Raw genomic sequence first — 17,032 nt, forward strand, 5'->3', positions numbered from 1 at the left:
TTACTGTCTCCCCCAACTATTGTAGTATGGTGTATTGAACTCAATAGTAGGGAGAGATAGTAAATTTGTTCTTCAAATCTTCTAATATTTTGTTTGTTCAGAATCAGACATATAGTAGTGACAATCTAGAAAAATAAAAAATCCAAATTAATCACATCAATCAACATTGCAGTCACAGCTCATAATAAAATCATTGATCTTATTCTAATATTACCTTAGCTTCAATATATGTACTAACTTTTATAGACGCAAAGTGGATTTTTGACAATTACAATGGTTGTTGGGCATTGAGGATGCACATTGGCTCATACTCATTAGTACCTCCATCCTCAGGTCTTTACATGTGTGGCCCAAAGGTAGCACTTTTCTTTCATGTTGGCCGACAATTCCTTCCTCCTTGCAGGAGTTTCAAACTTTTCAAAAATTTGGTCGGCAGGCTACTTTTCAAGCGGGGGACTTTTATCCTCTGCGAAATTTAATGCTGCCGCAACCCCAGTGTTTGCAATTTGATCCACCAGCTCCTCTAATTCTTCAATTAGTATTGGTGTCTCAAGACTTTTTCCCTTCTCAGATTCTGGTCGCCCCTCTTGAGTTAGCGTTTCTTCCTGACTTGAATTAGTGAAGCCAAGGCTGAATGATGGTGTCAAAAATTGTTTTGGTACATAGGATGCTGTGTTGGCAATCATCATCAATGCAGCAATGGCTTCAGGGGGTGGATTACTGCGTGTTGACATATAAGATACTATAAGAATAAGAATAGACGAATGGTATCGAAAGAGAGTTATACTGTGTATAACTTACATTTCAGAAGGAGCTGGTGGCATTGTGGGTGTGCTTTCAGCAGGTTGCTGGAGTTGTGGAGTGCTGCAGGATTAGAGAAAAGGATTTAAATTATAAAAAAAAAAATCAATTTCACCTCAATTCAGATGAGATACACCAAAATAAGAAAAAAATACACCCAAATAATAACCAAATACACCCGAATATTATTTCTTACCCCTTAATTGTTTTTTCGCTAATTTTCTTGCTCAGAGACTTTGGGGGGATGGTTCAATTTGCATAGGGCTTGCTGCTGTTGTCTGTGACGGAGGCATGCATACTTGAATCGGAACTCTAAAAAACCAAATAAAAAGTTAAAAAACTTCGTTAAAATATATGATTAGAAGGTTGAAATTTAGTTATAAAACTCACATATCAAGCGGTTCAGATTGAGAATGTGTCTCCATCCAAACAATGATCATCTTCTGTTGAGCTGGGTCAATGATTGATTCTTCTTCCAAACCCAACCTGAAATCCACCAAAATATTGTCAAAATATACCTGAAGCGTTGAAAAGAAACACATGCTCTGTTTTTTGAAAACTTACATAGTTGCAGATTTATTTTTTTTTTGCTGCCTTTTTTTTTTCTTGAATAGAACATTAAAGGATTTTTTTTCTAAAAAATATATAGACAAAATTAGAAGCAGATGGTAACAAAATAATTTAGCAAATGGTATTAGAAAAAAAAATTACATGCTATCCGTGGGTTTGTTTACACTACTTTGATCCGTTTTGTGTTTGAAACATAGGATCATTTTCGCTTCTTTAGTTCACCTCTGGTATTCTAAGCATAGAATAAATATCATTCAGTAAAAATACTATTTAATTAAATCAGGATCTCAAAATTCTATCAAATAAAGGATCTTACGTTCGGATAAATCATAGTGACCTTCCGTCGATGGGATCCCAGCTTCCTTCATCCTGGGAAAGTAAAAACAATTATCAGAAACAAAAATATCTTAAAATCAGTAATTTACACCCAAATTCAACATACTCCTGTACAACCTTTTCATTGATTTTTTTCTTTTTTGATTTTTCTGAAGAATTCTTCTATTTCTTCAGTTCTTACATCAGTTCTGATAGTACATGCAAAAAAACATGTTAATAAATAAAATTTTGATAATAAAGGGTAAGATAGCTTTACAACGTATCTTATACATCATAGGATTTAATTTTTTCTTAAGAAGACGAATCCTCAACAATGTACTTTCTTTTTTTGGATTGCATCCTGGAAATAAAAAAAGCATGAATCAGACAAACACAACAAAATTGATAATAAAATACTCCTGAAAGCAATGCTTACTTTTTGGATAGAGTTTGAATTTTTTTTATTTTTGTTTTATTATTGGTGACGATTCTTCACTTCTAAAATTAAATGAGAAACACTCTGTTAATACATCAAATTTTGATAATAAACAAAAAAGAAAGTAATGCAATGACAATTTCAAAATCTTACTCATCATCGAATTCACTTTCACTTTCTAAAGAGAAATTCTCAACAATCTGTTTCATTTTTTTGGATACCATTCTGGAGAGCAAACAATAATTAGCAAAATATATCCTAAAAATAACAAAAATACACCCAAAAATATTACTTACTTTGATCAATTACCATATGACCATCAATTTCTACTTTGATCCTCGCAACCATTAGCTCCCTATTCCAATGGCTAACCCAGGGCAGTCCAGGGATTGCTTCTCCTTTCTTGTCTGTGTGTTTTGTTAGATAAAAATATACTATCATCAAGGCATAGAGGCAGGCATCAAATGATTTTTTCTTTTTCAAATGGTAATTGGCTATGCCATGGCTGTCTCAGTTGCACTCTGTTATGTTGTCTAGTTGAAAATTTGGAGCTAAGTAGACAGGAGATACTTTGTTTATGGTAGTTGGCAAGAAGAATGCCATTTGAATATAGAAGATGAAAATTCTCTTGAACATTAGGCGATCTTGATCATTGTCAACACCGATATCTATCATCTGATCGGTTAGATTCTTTAATATTTTTTTCCTGGAATCTTCTAAAAATCTCTTTGTTCTCCTCTGAAAGTTCTTTAAAACTCACTTTTTTGGAAAAATATGTCTCCTATAAAAAAGAATACTAATTACACTCCAAAACACTTAAAATACACCCAAATACCAGCCATGTACACCTAAATTTATTCTTGATTACATGAGATCAGAATAATATATTAGAAAGAATAGATTATAGAGAATGCAAGTATAGAGGTTTTTTGTAAGCAGTTACATGATGCATTGAGGCTAAGGGAAGCTCCTATTTTTTTGGGTTTAACTTTTAACAAACCATGTCTTGTGTCTAATTTATTTTTGTCCAAATTAAAGGAATTAGCCAATTCCTTCAACCGTTTGTGTGGCACATTCATCGGCGGGATGTGCATCAGACCACCAAATCCTAGTTCCTGAATAATGACCTTCTTTACCTCGCTCATTTTTTCAAACTTTTCATTCAATAGTCGCATGGAGCATCTCAAATCCTTTGTGTGTGTGTGTGTGTGTTTGTATTTTTTTAACCTTGGCTCTTGGTTGTCATTTTTACTGTAAGGAATAAAAAATATTGTTAATAGATAAAAATACCAGTCACATACACTCAAATACCAGCAACATATACCAAAATAACTGCTAGATACACCCAAATACCAGCTATATACACCAAAATTCAGTCACATACACATTTATTATTTTTTCGATTACACGACATTATATGAGTTCAAAAGAATATTCAAGTAAACCAAACATGCATACAATGACACTACAAGCTCAAGCACAAGTACAACAGTACCAGTTACATTTGAATACTCTTGATATATATGTCAGACACATACACTTGTATTTTTTTTTTTTGGATTACATGACATTATATGAGTTCAAAATGATATTTAAGTTCAAAATGTCACTAGAAGCACCAGCCACATTCGAATTTGATTGATATACACCAAAAAATTGACCATATACACCCAAATATGAATTCACTTAAAATACAGTACAAAGTTTATATGTATACAAACTCACTTCTAAACATGCAAACATGCACAAAAACAGATAAAAAATGCGTTAAACCATTCACTAAAAGTACGTAAAACAGTATAATCGACTTGAACATTTTCACCAGAACCATAATATCTACTTTAAACTAAGAACATATAATGAATCTATTTAATAAAAGAGAAATACGCGATATAATGCTTTGCCTTCGAAATCAGAAAGAGAAATCTGAAAAACCTAGAACATTAGTGAAACAGTACCTTAAATAATGTTTCTTCTTTCTTTTTGGTGTTTTTTTATGGAGATTTTGATATTTGCTTGTTGATTTCGTCGACCGTTGGCGAGGAGTTTGAAAGTTTCTTCAGAGATTTTGAATGTGCCTTGAATCTCGGCGGTTGTGGTTTTGATCGAGGAAAAAGAAGAAGAGTCGTTCATAATGGTAAGTAGCGCGTTTTGGGAACGGTTGAGTAATGCGCGTGTTTGACCCGCTTGAGTTGGGTGAGAGTAGTTTTTATTGGATTTGACCCAACTTATAAGATTGTAAGTCAAAAAAGACTTGTATGTGTAGCGTATCTGTAATATTTATCTAAAAAGATATATAGATGGGTCTTGTGTGTGTCGGTTCAGTTTTGATCTTTGTTTATATACTTCTTGGTGGCTTGAGACTCTGGGTATTTTTTTTAGTTATGATTTCTTCTACTGGGATATTGCCAGAGTATCATCATGAGATTCCAATTTTTATTTTGGTTCCTGCTATATCATAAGTGCCGCTAATTCCCCCTCTTTTTTATATCAGGTTCAGAGGTTCTCTTGTGGTTGAAGTCCATCTTGGGGGTCGGTTTTGGTGCATTGTTAGGAACATTTAAGTAGGCTGACGTGTGATGTCTTAATTTCTGTTTGTATTTAGTAAAATTATCCTCTCGGGGTCTACATGTGAACCCTCCTCCTTCTGCATATGATGGAGTTCCCTGAACATGAGCACGAGGCTTAATTATACAATACATAATGGTTAATCATTTGATCTCTATATTCTTTGAAGAAAAAGAAGGTTCGGATCAAGTATGAGCAGGAGCATGATAAATTGCGTTCTATGTTGACTTTTTAAAGAAACACACTAGGCCAAGGTCCTTGCAGAATGATGAGCATAAACCCCGGTGGCACATGGGGGCCATGGGCCAACACGTCAGGATCATGTGTTTTCCAATCCAAATCTTAGTAAACTACAACTTTGGCAGATGTAATCATTAGTGAATTAATGTGTCTTTGACGAGATCACCCCCCTTGTGGTGGGCTTACGCGTATTTGAATTCATTATGAGATGGCAATGCTAAGCTTGTTTAGGACATGAGGGGTGTTTACAGCTTGCAAAAAGTAGAGCAAGCCTTTGGTAGTTACCAGTTAGACAATTTAGCATTTACTTTTAGTCACTAAGCCGAAACTCTCATCATCATGAGCCATCAAAAGTTACTCATCATTATTTATATAGTTGATAATTGATGTGGATCATTCTCCGCTTCCTAATCATGCATTACCGAATCTTTTCACACGGACTTTGTTAGCAAAGGATTCGATAATCCAACAACGTTGGACTATTAAATCATCCTAATAAAAAATATATTTTTAAATTTTTTAATAATTATTAAATAATTTTTATTTAATTTTAATTATAAATTAATTTTTATATATTATTTTATTATAAAACTTGTGACAGAAAATTGCTCAACAAAAAAAGAATACTTTTAAGATTCAACAATGATATGAAATGAGAGTACAAAATATCTTTAATAATAAAGATGATGATCGTGATATTGATGAAGATGAGTGTTTGTTCATTATAATAACTATGAATTTATGATGATGTTTCATTAGTTAGTAGTCATATTCTTTTTCATCATAATTATAGGGTTCTTAGCCCAAGTAATTAGATTTAAAATAGCATTTTGGTATTGATTTTCATTTTAGATTCTACTTTATAATATTTATGTAAATTGGAGTGAATGTTGATAAAATGGAAGAAAATAAAGAGAGAAGTTTTTTTCTTTTAGAAATAGAAGAGAGGTTTGTAAAAATAAAGGAGTTATGTTTAAAAAAGATTTAATTATTCTATTGGTCTCTATAATTTTGTAAAATTTTTAATTAAGTTTTTATATTTTTTTAATTGGATCCCTACATTAATTTTTTTTTTTAAATTAAGTCCCTCTTGGTAGTAATTGGCTTAATTATATAGGGACTCAACTAAAAAAAATTGATGCAGGGACTCAAATAAAAGGAAAAAACGTGTAGGAATTCAATTAAAAAAAATTGGTGCAAAGACTCAATTAAAAGGAAAAAAAATATATGGACCTAATTAAAAATTTCGCGAAACTATAGGTGTAATATATAGTGCAGTAATCAATTTAGTCGATTGTATTACACTTTTAATCAATTGAATAAGAAAAAATTTATATTTCCGTGGAAAATTTGATTGTTATATTTCCAATTCATTGAATACAAAAAAATCCATATTCTAAGCGCAATTCAATGATTATTTTACCCCAGTCGATTGAATAAAAAAAATCATATTCTAATACGCAATTCAATCAATTTTGTTATACTTCCAATCGATTTTTTTGACACTACTCATTTTTTACCAATCGATTGGTATCAAATAAATCAATTGAATTAACAACAAACACGATTTTCCTAATTTTTACGGATGTAACGGATTAAGAAAAAAATTCGCTGATTCACATTGTCAAAATATTTTATGGAGGTTACGATTGATGGAAGATCTATTTCATTATTTTTTTCTAATCGTTAATAAACATAAATGATAAATAATAAAATAATAATTTATAAAATAAAAGATAGATTTTATAATTAAATAATATTAAATGATTAATTTATAATTAAAATTAAATAAAGACTATTTAATAATTATTAAAAAATTTTAAAAATATATTTTGTTATTGAGATGATTTAATAGTCTAAACGTTATGAGATTGTCAAATTCTTTACTGATTTTGTTTTATAATGAGAGTTACAATCATCTCTGTAATTCCTATTAATTTGAGAAACTCTTAGGTTAGCAATATTTAGTATTTTTTGTTATTATTTTAATTAGTATAAATATTAAACTACTTTTAATAAATAAATTTTATTATACAAACTTTAAAAAATATATATGTAAATTGTATTAATTTATGTATATAAATTTTAATAAATAAAAATATAAATTATATATTTTTTGTATATAAAATTTTTATAAATATAAATATAAATTATTATTGATTAAATATTGACAAAATATAATAACACTGATCATGATATAATATTGCTCTTATTAGTTTTCGATATATATGTTGTCACACATCAGCAACCTTTTTTTTTATTCGGTGTAATTAAGATTTTTTTTAATGAACAAAAAACATAAACATTTTAGGTTGTAAAATAATTTTTAATTATTTTAAAAAATGCTAGAAATACAATATTTTTATTAAAATATAAAGCAAATGCAAAAAAATTAATTACTTAATATTTTTCTTAAAGCAAACGTGGCTCACTTATAAAATTATTTCTTTTGTCGTATAATTAAATTATGTGTTTATAAAACTTTGAAATAATAATATGTTTAAGCCTAGCAATGTCATTGATATCTGATTAAATATTTATTAAATAATTGTACATTGTCAACACATTAGTAACCATTGAATTTAAAGAATTAAAATATTATTAAAATTATAATTAAATATTATTGGATTCAAAGCTAATTATTTATGTGATTTGTTTTGTTTAGTGTGCAGAAAATAATTTACTCACACCAGGCCTAAAAAATATGAACACAAGCTCAAAAATGGTTCAGCTTAAACAAAGTATTCATAATATTTCTCTTAATCCAAAGTTTGAATGGCTGAACTATAAAAAAGAAGAAAAAGGAAGCAAATAGTCCATATCCAAATACAAGCCCAAACAGTAATCCACATCCAAATCCATTCATTCACTTAGATGGTAACTAAGTGATTTAAGTTCCATTTCATTTAAACAAATCACTTCACACCACTAAAACCAAATTCTCCCTTCTTTCTCTTTCAACCCCACGTGATTTCTCAGAAGAAAAAAAAAAGAAAAGAAAACGCTCAATGTTAGGGCAAAATCAAGAGACCAAAAGTGGGTTACCAATTCAATCAAAGAAGAAGGAAGTCAAAGAGGTTAGGGGTAAAAGCAAACATCACTTCTGAAACATCATCAAAGACGTATTTCCGGATTTGTGCTTCATTGAAGCTCGACAAAGAAATCATCTCTTTGCATGTATAGAAGTAGAAAGTTAAAAATATTAAAGATAATGAAGTTCTGCTATGAATCAATGCTCAAGAATTTGACTTGGAGTCAAAGCAAGAATGAAGAGTTCAGATTCTACAAGCAAAATGAAAAAGGTTGAAAGAGAAGATTGAAGGTATAGTTACATGTTTGATTCAATCACTGCTTCTACCCTCTCTCTCTCTCTCTCTCTCCTCTATCACGCCGCTGCAGCTTTTGATTTTCGGGAGAAGAAGACCAACAAAGTGCTGAAGCAAGTTTCAAGCCCTTGAAGCTTCACTTCTCTATTAAAGGGGTGAACGGCCAATTATTGGAGTAAGGAGTGAAAGCACAATATTTGAATTCTCATAGCTCACTGAGCTGTTTATTCTTCTCCTACATAGTTTTCATTGAGTATCTCATTTTCTCAGTTTAGTCTTTATTTATTTTTAATGGTAAAAGGCAAAACAGTGAGGTTTGTAAGAAAAAACTATTGAGTGGAAAAAGACAGAGAGTTAGACTTGGAGAAAAAGTCTAAGTTTATTTCAGAAATTCTTTGTAAGTTTTTCTGTTTTGTGGTCATAATCTTGAGGAGATTTTCTTGCAAGTTAGGTTAGCACTTTACTATTGAAAAGTTAGGGTGAGTTCCTAATCAAGTCTGGTTTGTGTTAGAAACTGGATTTGTCCCAAATAAGATTGGTTAGAATTCTAGGGAGAATTGGTAAATATAATTCTGTTGAAACATAGTGAAATTCTGTCATTGTTGTGATGGAGACTGGATGTAGGCTACATTGTATTGAGTAGTTGAACTAGGATACATCTGTATGTCATTTTCTTTTCTCTTCTCTGTTTCTAGTTCTACATTATAGGAGACAAAACAAAAGTTTATGCTGATTCTACTATTCAGCAACACTTCACTTTAACACATCTTGTACGTAACTCTATTTTAGCTCCTACTGTGTCAAGAGACAAAACTAAAGTGTCTCCTATTTTCTACTCAAAGTATCTCAACAGAACTCAAGGTTGAAAGTAAAATTAAAAGAAGACAAAGATTCAACCCCCTTCTCTTAGCCACTGATAACCATCAATTGCTATCAGAGTTTGGTCTCACAGAGATCAAGCTTCACAACTTGGAAGAAAGATCCAGATGACAAGCAACATGGGGTCCAACACAGTGGCATATACACTGACAGAAGGGCAATCCAACAACAGACCTCCATTCTTTAATGGAAAAAATTACAACTACTGGAAAGAAAGAATGAAGATCTTTGTTTAGTCCGTGAATTACAACCTCTGAAAGGTAATCGTGAATGGTCCTCAAATTCCTACCAAAACTGACACTGATGGTGTTGTTACTCCAAAAAATGAAGCATAGTAGAATGAAGATAACAAGAAAAAGGTGAAACTTAATGTCAAGGCTGTCAATATATTAAACTGTGCAATCAACTTCGAGAAATACCGGAAGGTTTTAAGATGCAAAATAACAAAAAAAATCTAGGATAAGCTCCAAGTTACACATGAGAGCACAACACAAGTAAAAGAAACAAGGATTGACATGCTGAGCAAAGAGTATGAAATGTTTTCTATGAAGGAAGGAGAATCAATTGATGATATGTTTGAGAGGTTTTCTATCATTATTAATAGTTTGGATGCTATGGGAATTACTCATTCCAAACAAGTGTTGGTGAGGAAAGTCTTGAGAAGTCTGACTAAAGAATAGGAAACTAAGGCTACTATTATCTCTGAAAGTATTAACATGAGTCAAATGACCTATGATGAGCTGAGAGAAAAGTTACAAACTTATAAAATTACTCAAATAAAAAATGATACAAAAAAAGGGAGTGGCTCTTAAATCTTATACTGAATTATTGGATGATGAATCCAGTGACTGTTTGTCAGATGACGAGTTTATGTTTTTTGCTAGAAAACTTAGAAGGATGATGAGACTAAAGGAAGAAGCAAAGGAGGTAGCTTAAAAGAACCGAAGAAGGACTTAAGCAAGGTCATTTGCCACAACTGCGGAGAAGTTGGACACCACAAATATGACTGTGCAAAGCTGAAAAAAGAAGATAAGTATCGGAAGGATAAGAAAAAGGGACTTATGGCTTATAGGAAAGATCTAAAAAATGATACTAAAGAAGATGAAGATTCAGACAACAATTCTCAAGCTCACTTAATGGCCAACCACAGTCACCAAAATGAGTTTTGCCTAGCATCCAAAAAGAAGAATGACATGTGGTATTTGGATAGTGGATGCTCTAAGCACATGACCGAAAAGTCCACATTCTTAATCAAGCTTGATAAATACGATGGAGGCTTTGTAACCTTCGGTGACAATGGAAAAGGGAAAGATAGTGGCCATAGGTAAGGTGGATAAGAGTTTCTCTACTTTTATTAATTATGTATTTTTAGTTGATGGGTTGAAACACAATCTTCTAAGCATTAGCCAACTGTGTGATTTAGGTTATTTGGTTATTTTCAAAAAATTATAATGCTTGGTTGTATGTAAAAAATTTGGTGAAATATTGTTTGAAACTAAAAGATACAATAATGTGTATAGACTTATTTTAGAGGAACTAAAAAAAGCAAAATGTAGCTTGTTTTACTTCCATTAAATCTGAAAATTGGTTATGGCATAAGAAATTAGAACATGCTAGCATGTTTTAAATTTCTAAACTTATGAAAAAGAATTTGGTTAGAGGTCTTCCAAAAATAAAATTTGACAAAGACATCACTTGTGATGCTTGTCAATTGGGTAAACAAACTAAAAAAAATTTTTAAACTCAAGGATGACATCTCAACCAAAAGATCATTGAAAATGCTACATATTGATCTTTTTTATCCCACTAAGACTCAAAACCTAGGTGGTAAATATTATGGTTTAGTGGTGGTTGATGACTATATTAAGTTTGGATGGGTTCTTTTCTTAGCTCATAAAAATGATGTTTTTCTTACTTTTTCAACTCTATGCAAAAAGATTCAAAATGAAAAAGATTTAAAAATAGTTTTCATCATAAGTGATCATGAAAAGGAGTTTGAAAACTAAGATTTTGAATAATTTTGTGATGAATTTGGTATTTCACATAATTTTTATGTCCTAGAACACCTCAACAAAATAGGGTTGTTGAGATGAGAAATAGAAGCCTTCAAAAAATGGCTAGAGTTATGCTTAGTGAAAATAAAATTTCAAAATTTCTTTGGGCTGAAATAGTAAACACAGCTTGTTACATTTTGAACCGAACTATCATTCGAAAAGTTTTAAAGAAAACACCATATGAGCTTTGGAAAGGAATACCACTCAATCTTAAGTAATTTTATGTTTTTAGATGCAAATGCTTTGTCTTAAATACTAAAGATAATTTTAGAAAATTTTATCCAAAATTTTATGAAGGTGTCTTTATTGGTTATTCAACCACTAGTATAATATATATAGTTTACCTCAAGGAACATAGAATAATAGAAGAGTCCATACATATCATCTTTTGTGATTCTAACACCATTTTAAGTGTTATTGAGGATAATGATGTAGGAATTGAAACTAAACTAACCTTTGAAAAGATCTATGATCAAGACAAATCAGAACATACCTTAAAAAAATACTATCCCCATTTCTACAGAATAAAATGTAGGAGGCAATTCTATTTTGTCTCCTACTGAAGCAGAAATTTCTAGTAATCTCAACTATGCAGAACCAAATCATGCCCAATCTGAGCTCACTTCACCAAAGCCCAGAGAATGGAAGTTCTTAAAGAACTATCCACATAATTTTATCAATGAAGATCCATCTCATGGAGTTACAACAAGATCCTCAACTAGAAAAGAGCCGAACTCAATAATCTTGCTCTCATATCACAAGAGGAACCCCAAAATGTCAAGAAAGTTCTTAATTATCCTTCTTGGATAAAGACAATGGAAAAAAAATTGGTTCAAATTGAGAAGAATGAGATTTGGTTACTAGTGCCTTATCCAAATGGTAAGAAGGTAATATGTACTAAATAAATCTTTAGAAATAAATTGGGTGAGAATGGTAGTGTTGTTAGAAACAAAGCTAGATTTGTAACTCAAGGGTATGACCAAGAGGATGGCATTGACTTTGATAAGTCATTTGCTCAGGTTGCAAGAATGGAAGCAATAAGATTATTGCTTGCTATACAGCCCACAAAGGGTTTAATCTTTTCCAAATGGATGTTAAATGTGCCTTTTTGAATGAGTTTATTGATAGAGAAGTATACGTATCTCAACCCCCGAATTTTAAAAATAAAGATTTCTCAAACCATGTTTTTAAACTCTCTAAAGCACTTTATGGTTTGAGACAAATTCCAAGAGCTTGGTATGAAATACTTAGCTCTTTCTTGTTGAAAAATGATTTTCAAAGGGAAACTACGGATACAACTCTTTTCATTAAAGATTCTAATGATCATTTCAAACTTGTTCAAATTTATGTAGATAATATTGTGTTTGGATCGGCAAATGAAGCCTTGTGTGATGAGTTTGAAAAATTAATGACTAGTGAGTTTGATATGAGTATGATAGGAGAACTCACATTTTTCCTAAGACTTCAAATCAAACAAACTACTAATAAAATTTTTGTGCACTAAAGTAAATATGCCAAGAAGTTAGTAAAGAAATTTGATTTAGAAAATTCTAAACCAATAAGTACACCTATACATTCAAATTCCAAACTTGAAAAGGATGAAAAAGAAAAAGATGTGGATGAAACAAGGTATAGAGGTGTGATAGGATCTTCATGTATCTAACTTTCTCTAGGCCGGATATTATTTATAGTGTGTTTGTATGTGTTCTAGATTTCAATCTCATCCAAAAGAATCACATCTTTCTGTTGTGAAAAGGATAATTAGATACATCAATAGCACTGCTGATTTTGGTCTTTGGTATCCCAAATCTGATGAGTTTTGTGTAGTTGGTTATCATGATGTAGATTTTACGGGAGACCGTGTTGATAGAAGAAGCACATCTAGGATTTGTTACTTTCTTGGATAGTCTTTGAATGTGTGGTCAAGTAAGAAGTAAGCCACTGTTGCTCTATCCACTGCTAAGGTCGAATATATAGCAGCTTCTTTTTGTTGTTCTCAATTAATTTAGCTTAAAATACAACTTACAAATTACAAATTGCAAGTCAATACTATCCATTTGTTTTGTGATAACTTGAGTGTAATCAATATTTCTAAAAATCCTGTTTTACACTCAAGAACTAAGTACATTGAAGTGAGATTTCACTCCAAAAGAGAACATGTGCAAAATGGTACAATTAATATACAATTTATGAAATCTGAGGATCAATTGGCTGATATTTTTACAAAACTTCTATGTGATGATAGATTTTGTAAATTGAGAACTGCTCTAGGGATTGTTAATGCTGAGTTTGGTTATTTTTGTCTCTCAGATCGACAGGAAACAAAACTGGACAAATAATGACTCCCTCTAAGTTCTATGAAGTTCAGACAAATATGTTGAGAATTTTAAATTAATCTGGAACAAAACCAAATCCTTGGTGGTCCAATGTGTTTCCTTAAAACTACCACTGGGTCCAAGAGAAAGATATTCTGTTTTATGAAGTGTGTCTCATTGCTTGTTTTGATCACTAATAACAAAAAGAGTATTTTCTTTCATCTTTTTATTCAAGTCAAATTAGTTTCAGTTTTTTTTCAAAAGTTTTTTTTGACTTATCATTTCAAAAACTGCTTGCATTAGTTTTAAAATTCAAAATTCTTTGAATCACGTTTTTTTCATTTATTCCCGTTTGTGTTTTTCAAATGATTTCTGAGCATTTAAAGTAGTTATCATGTGTTAATCTCTCATCTTCCCCATTACTCCACTACTTCCACTTTCTCTTCCTTCATATCCCCTTTTAAAATGAGAAAGAAGGTTGCTACCCATAGAGGAATTGGCACCATACGTCCACCTCGCAACCCTCTACAGAAATCACAATCTCACACACACATTCACATACATTCACACTCTTCATCTCATTCCTCTCAGCCACCCCAACCAATGGCTAGAACCAAGACCACCAATCCGAGGCCATCTTCAACACTGCAGGAGGAAGGCACTTCAAGGGAAAAAGTGACGAAAGGGAAGCAACCCATGACAGATGAGGAACCATAACCTCTCCTCCTCTTCGATCTACCTCTCGTCCTCAAGGACATTCCGTCCCCTCTTCTCACCCTTCAAAAGGTAATAAAAGACCTTTCTTTAACTCTGTAAAAGAACCTGTATATCCTGATCCAGTTGCCTTCAAATCTCATTTTGGTAAATGCCCTTACTCTCACTATAATCTTCTATGGTTTTCTTCTAGCATGAATTTTGAGTTTCACAGAGACATTGTTTCCAAACAACCCATGTGCTCTACTTATGTTGCTGACCTAAAATCTTTGGCTGAAAAAGTAATAGATTTCATTGAAAATTTTAAATACTTGGATTGGGAAAAATTTTTTGAAATTTGATAGCCAGTATACTCTTATTTGGTCAAAGAGTTCTATGCTGATATGCACTATAGTGAGGCTTCTGTTCACTCATATGTCAAGGGCTGCCAAATCTATTTGAACAAAGAAACTATTGGTGAATCCCTTGATTATTTTGATGTAGGAGTAAATGCCTACATTTCTGAAAAATGGAATAATAATCTTGGTGTTTCACACAAAGATGTTTTGGCCAACATATGTGAGAACATATCCTTTGTAACACCTTACCACACAGAGCTTTACACCTAGGATGTAAATCAGAAGTGGTGAGGCGCTACGGCCTCTAAAAGTAAAAATACTTATATATGTGACAAGATTAATATAACTAGGAGCCTTGAAAGATAAGAGGAAAAGCTTATACAGAAAACCAAAAGATAGATATATATAAGATTTTAACCGGTAAATATAATTAAGCTCTATACTCAACCTACGAAGCAAAGACCGGCCAGAGTATATATATATATATATATATATATATATATATATATATATATATATATATATATATATATATATAGACAAAGAATACCCTAAACCCAAGCTATAAACATATTTTCCCAAGTCAACCTCTAAGAGAGACAAAACATAAGGTGCACCAATAACACTAAGATATGGTATTTCATGATCAAGGAGCTTCTCGTTACTTTCACAAAGTCAAAATAAATTTTTATCTATATCTAGTGAACTCATTACTGTTGGAGTATTCAATGGTTGTCCATGTAAAATTTTTTTAAAAATTTTTCGGTATAAATGAATTGATGGATGATATGCCATCCTTTAAATGTTTAATTTATAAGCCAAGGCAAAATTTTATTTTGACAAAATCTTTCATTTCAAATTATCTTTCTAAATAATCTACAGTTTTTGGAATCTCTTCGAATAATCTAATGATGTTTAAATTATCAACATATACTACAATAATAACAAATTTAAATTCAAATTTTTTTATGAAAATACATGGACATACACAGTCATTTTTGTATCCATCTTTTAATAAGTATTCACTAAGACATTTATACCACATAAATCTAGTGTTTTAATTCATACAATAATTTTTGAAGTCTTACTGAACAAATTTCTAGAGAATTATTATATGCATCAAGTACTTTGAATCTTTCAGAAATTTTCATATAAATTTTTTTAATCAATTGAAACGTATAAATAGACTGTAATAATATCCATTAGATACATCTTAAATTTTTTATGCAATGCCAGACTAATAAGATATCTTAATATAATTGATTGAATCTATTAGGGGAGAATATGTTTTCATATAGTTAATATTAGATTTTTGTGAAAATTCTTGTGCTACTAGTCGTGCTTTATAACTTTCTATTTCATTTTTCTCATCGTGTTTGCGCACAAAAATCCACTTATATCCCATTGGTTTTATATCTTCAGGTATTTTGACTATAAGACCAAAAACTTCACATTTTCTAATAAAAATTAATTCAGCTTGAATTGCGTTTTTTCATTTTGACAAATCATCTCCTTGTCTGCATTTTTTGGCAAATTTTAGTTTGTGATCCATCTTGTTTTATTAGTTCAACAATAATATTATAAGCAAAAATTTTGTTGACAATGGTATACTTTCAGTCCTATATTTTTTCAGTAGTGACATAAATTATTGAGATCCTGGTACTTTCAATATTTATGTCTTTGGATTTTCTTTGAGAACTTGCCTCCATATTATGACCATTAGGATTAATTATCTCTCATAGAACCAATTGGTCTTCCACGCTTTAGGCATGGATTGCTTTTATTTGCACTAACAACTTATCCTTCTGAGATATTTATTTTTATTGGTGCAGTTGCAGTTGGAATATGAGATTTGGTTGCTCTTTTTAGGTCAGTAAATACATTTGACAATTAATTTGTAATATTTTGCATATGAATTAATTTTTATACTTCTAATTCACATTATTTAGTGTGAGAATCTAAATGAAATAATGACAAATTTTTTTATTTTAAGTAATTTCTTTTTTTAATTGGTTATTTTTTTCACCTAATTTTAAAAAACTTATTTCATCAAAGTGACAATCAGAAAATCTTATCTTAAATAAGGATTAGGATTTGAGAGGAAAAAGAAAAAGAAAGAGAACATTAAGAATAAGAGATTACTTTATTAATGATTATGTTGTGTAAAAAATATTAAAAGGGACTCTTTATAGTTAATAGTCCAACTCTTAGCTGACTCAACTAGGTTGCATTTATAATTGACTCTATCTATTTGAAATTTATAATACAATTATAATCTAACATTTATAAAAAATATATTTATAACATTAGATAATAATGTTTTTTGATGATTGTTTTGTACTTTATCTTTTGAGATTGATTTGTCCTGTTTGCACACGTAGATAATTAAACCATGTGTGCGAGTTAAAGTTTCTCATCACTAACAAAAAAAGAACTATATTATCTAATGAAAGTAAATATTAAAAATTATTTTGTG

This window comes from Arachis stenosperma, chromosome 8 (genome assembly GCF_014773155.1).
Source record: "Arachis stenosperma cultivar V10309 chromosome 8, arast.V10309.gnm1.PFL2, whole genome shotgun sequence".
Taxonomy (NCBI): Eukaryota; Viridiplantae; Streptophyta; class Magnoliopsida; order Fabales; family Fabaceae; genus Arachis; species Arachis stenosperma.